The following is a 5,365-nucleotide window of genomic DNA, read 5'->3' on the forward strand; positions in this document are numbered from 1 at the left end:
AAATTTTTCATAATTACAATAACAAAGAAATCAAATGCACACACTTACTGATACAATGTTGGTCAAAAGCTAAAATTTTCTCACAGTCTATAGAGACAGTCCTGATTCATCACAGTAAAATTACAGTGTTTTTCTTTTTTTCAAAGTCTGAACAGTAAAAGAGAGTGGACACAGAAGTAGTGGATTTCCATGCAGTCTTGAAGAAGTAGTGTTGTCCTTCCAACGGAAAGACAGAGCTGACTCTTGACATGCAGACAGGTAATGGGTCACAACAGAGCAAACCCACAACAGAGTCATTCGAAGTTTTGAAGAATACTGGTAGGTAGGTCATCACAGAGCATACCCATTGTAGTCCTGGTAGAGATTACGATATTGGTGGGCCACCAAAGGTGCAGACCCACTGTAGTCCTTGTAGAAATAATGGTATTGGTTGGCCATCAAAGATGCAGACCCACTGTAGTCCATGTAGAGACGGCCAGCAACCATCTGTTGTGACTGTGCAGGTGCACAATCACCATTGAAGAGTCTTGCGGATAATATAGCAAGTCCATAACCACCACTTGTCCACTCACAAAAAACTTGTTTGAAATGTTCTTAGAACCAGCAATACTGTTATCCAGTCCCTTGCTGAATTATTAACACACGTGCAAACACTAACAGTCCCTACTTCTCACATATTGCCCATATACTATGCCCAACAGAAACGTGTGCAGTGAAATGTAACTTAATTTGAAGAACTGGTGTCTATACAATTATAAATTTACAACATGAAAATACAATTACAAAGGTACAAAATACATCATTAAAGGACATAATAATACGGATAACATTCGTGGTCATGCAGGCTTTACATAAGAATAGAAATAAACATGTACATCAGTGTTACAAGAATTATGACATAAGTACATACATAAAAGATCAGAATAACTTTCGAAACATCAACTTTACACATGAGTATTAAAACAGAACAGAATAAATAATGTCTAAACATCTTTACAAAGAAAATAAAATATTATCAGAAAAATTCTACAACATAACTCTTATTGGCTAAACACATTAAGACAGGAAAAACACAAATTCACATAGTGTAATAACACAAAAATACAGGACAGTGTTTGTTTTCAGTGTGTCTAACTTTTGAAGATTTTGTTCCATTGTGTCTAACTTCTGAAGATTTTGTCCCATTTGTTTCTGATTTTGTTCAAGCGTTGTGTCTAACTTTTGTAGCCTTTGTCCCATTTGTTGCATTAACTGTAATAACAATGCACTGGTGTCTGAAACATGTTCCTCAGTGCTTTTCGGCAGTGAAGTTGCACCGGCAACATCTACATTTTGACAAGCAGAAAATGTGTCTTGACTTATTTGCGAAAATGGTGAGGACCCAAAACCTGAATCTACAGTATTTGCAAAATTGTGTCCTGTCATTTCGGATTCCTGAGGCGAGCTGTTGCCGAGCGATCGATCGATAATGCTTCCCTGTTCACTAATTGTTTCACTGCCTACGCCATTGTTTGCCGCCCGCTCCATTTCCTTATGCACAATTACCATATTACTATGCTGAACATTAGTTAATTCATTACACGGTGGCGCTAACACACTACTTTCGTCTTCACTGTCATTTCTAAGTTTACTTTGGAGCCTAGTATTACGTTTTTCAAACGCCATTATTGTCACAATATTTCACACGACGACACAGAAAAACACAATTTGAAGAGGAAAAATAGGGGAACACATTAACATAACACTGAAAATAATATCTAGTTAATTGCAAACGCAGCTGCGAAATACTTGGTGCAAATCTACATGCATCCCACAACAACAATGAAAGACTGCAACTACAAAGGAGATTCTCTCTACAATTATGCGCTAGCAATAAACAAAATCTACACTAATTACACAAACTACAAGAAAAAATCAGAAGATTCCAGTGAGGTATCCTCGGCTAAGAGTCGACATATGAAACGTCCCCTTTAGAAAATTTTATACACGACTGTGCTTAAACTGACACTCAGTATTTTTAGAACAACGCAATCTGACTTTCAAAAGTCCCTACAAAAGAATGGCCCTGACTAACATTGACCTACACCTTTCACAAATCACTTACCTCACAAAAATCTTCATTACTCGAACTACTGCAATACAGCGAGCGCCACTACTGCCAGCTAAATAAAAGATTCAAACTACGGAAGGCACTAACTACTGGTAGGGATAGTTAGCAAATGATATTAATAGAGAACAAACAATGTATTTACCTTAATAGTCATAATATATATAGCAGTTCATGACAAATTACAAAACTCCGCCATCTCTCTCCCCACATCCATCACTGCTGGCGGCTCACCTCCAACTGCGCAACGCTACGCGCTGTTCACAGCCAGCTGCCCAACACTACAATGGCGAGTATTACAACAATGCAAAGCAGCTACAGACTGCACACAGCACAGCCAGTGATTTTCATACAGAGGTGGCGTTACTAATAAAAAAAAAAACCTAAACAGCCTACTTACACAGTTGCTTCGTGAATCTACAACGCAATTTTGTAAACGTCTTAATGGCAATACTTCTTCAATAGCTCTATAGAACTAAACAGCCGTTGGCGCTTAGCAGTTGAAAGCTAAGCTGACAAACGCTCTGCCAAGTATCAGGGATTTCATTAATTTGACTCGATTATAGGAGTATCTTCGTAGTAAAGACTAAATTTACCAAAACTTACATGCCTGACGCGGCATTTTTTCAAGTATCTCAGTGTTTATCATGTCATATCTCTTGAACTATGTGTCGTACAGTGATATATTGTGTAGGTACATTCAGCGACATATGTGAACACTCTCAGCGAAATGTGTTGGGAGCAGAGTTAGTAGCAAAGAAGTAATCAATTCAAACGTCATTCATGATGCGGCAGTTTTTCACTCATCTCAACGTTTATGACGTATCTCCTGATCTACGTGTCATATCATTTTGTAGGTATTTTTAGCGGCATATGTAAATACTGTCTGCAAACTGTGTAGCGAATAGAATTAGTAGGCAAAGCAATAATAAATTTAAACGTCTTGTACAATGCGGCAGTTTTTTATGAATCTCATTGCTCATGACGTCATATCTCCTGAACTTCGATACGTAGGGGGTTCTTATCCCTACAGCGATTGTTGCTTGAAAGTAACTGATATGTGTACTAAGTTCGGTAGAAATCGGTCCAATGGTTTACGAGGAGATGTGGAACATACGTACACACACATATTCATACATCCATTTTATAATATGTATGGACTGCTATTCGCTTCTTCATTTTTCTTGTCACATTCAAATTTTATATTTGGCTCACACAGTAACAACACATTGAAAACTCACACTCATGCCAATAGTAAGTCTCAGCCCACAACTTCTGTTTTACGAGCTGCTTCTAAACACTTATGCTCTCATCGGATGATGCACTATGGCACTTTCAAACACCCACAAACACTGTAGAATGGTTTCGCATGCTTCTATGACACGCTAGGGAAGCGTCGCTGCATTATGAACAACTGCTACATAAATCAGTTGTGTTATGTGTCTTCGCAGATAATAATCCGGACTGAGGTCTTAGGAACGTGAAGGCCACGGAAGAGATCGTTCTCCATCTGTGATTCTAGATATCAACAATCGCATCTCAAACAATTTGAGTGATATGGGATGGAGTAACATCGAAATAAACCACGAGTTTGCTCGTATCTAAAACGTGTCTGAAAAGAGTTCTATAGAGTCTATGTAAACAGAACCTGTAAGTGGTATCGGGAAATCATATAGTAGTTCGTTACAGGTTCTTAGAAGTAATCGATGGGCATAGCTGCACGTGGATTCCGCGAACGTTTCAGGGATAATGTGATTAAATATCTGCTTTAATTCATATTCTTGATCCCGCAGGTTCCTATAGCTTCAGTGTGGTATTCCTCGTTTCGAGTATAGTGGCGTACAGCGCAGTTGCTTGTCATTAATGAGCGATTTTTGATCACTGATTCTCATGCATAGACAACGAAAATACAAGTATGTCAGCTTACTAATGTTAAGCCCAGATCATCTCCGTTCCTAAATCATAATAATTAATAACGTAAATGGTTACAGTGACGTCCATGCAACTGTATTTAAGAGTGGACTAATCAAAAAAGGAGTAATCGAGTGCGTCTTATCCGACACCATCCGCCCAGTGACGATGCAAGGATATGGGCTATGAAAATTTGCAATTCCATCTTTGTCAAATATTGTCACATCTGAAAAGCTGAGTATCCAGTCTACGGACTTTCAGTTTCTGCCATAAAACAGCGGCAAAAGCTTTCCAGTGGTCGATGATTGGCAGGCAAGTAAACTATATTACATTTGCACAAATCATCACTTGTAGAGCAAAAGCGGAAAAGTGCCAGTGAGCCGCGAAATACACTCCTGGAAATTGAAATAAGAACACCGTGAATTCATTGTCCCAGGAAGGGGAAACTTTATTGACACATTCCTGGGGTCAGATACATCACATGATCACACTGACAGAACCACAGGCACATAGACACAGGCAACAGAGCATGCACAATGTCGGCACTAGTACAGTGTATATCCACCTTTCGCAGCAATGCAGGCTGCTATTCTCCCATGGAGACGATCGTAGAGATGCTGGATGTAGTCCTGTGGAACGGCTTGCCATGCCATTTCCACCTGGCGCCTCAGTTGGACCAGCGTTCGTGCTGGACGTGCAGACCGCGTGAGACGACGCTTCATCCAGTCCCAAGCATGCTCAATGGGGGACAGATCCGGAGATCTTGCTGGCCAGGGTAGTTGACTTACACCTTCTAGAGCACGTTGGGTGGCACGGGATACATGCGGACGTGCATTGTCCTGTTGGAACAGCAAGTTCCCTTGCCGGTCTAGGAATGGTAGAACGATGGGTTCGATGACAGTTTGGATGTACCGTGCACTATTCAGTGTCCCCTCGACGATCATCAGTGGTGTACGGCCAGTGTAGGAGATCGCTCCCCACACCATGATGCCGGGTGTTGGCCCTGTGTGCCTCGGTCGTATGCAGTCCTGATTGTGGCGCTCACCTGCACGGCGCCAAACACACATACGACCATCATTGGCACCAAGGCAGAAGCGACTCTCATCGCTGAAGACGACACGTCTCCATTCTTCCCTCCATTCACGCCTGTCGCGACACCGCTGGAGGCGGGCTGCACGATGTTGGCGTGTGAGCGGAAGACGGCCTAACGGTGTGCGGGACCGTAGCCCAGCTTCATGGAGGCGGTTGCGAATGGTCCTCGCCGATACCCCAGGAGCAACAGTGTCCCTAATTTGCTGGGAAGTGGCGGTGCGGTCCCCTACGGCACTGCGTAGGATCCTACGGTCT

Source organism: Schistocerca americana, chromosome 6 (assembly GCF_021461395.2).
Source record: "Schistocerca americana isolate TAMUIC-IGC-003095 chromosome 6, iqSchAmer2.1, whole genome shotgun sequence".
In the NCBI taxonomy this organism is placed as follows: domain Eukaryota; kingdom Metazoa; phylum Arthropoda; class Insecta; order Orthoptera; family Acrididae; genus Schistocerca; species Schistocerca americana.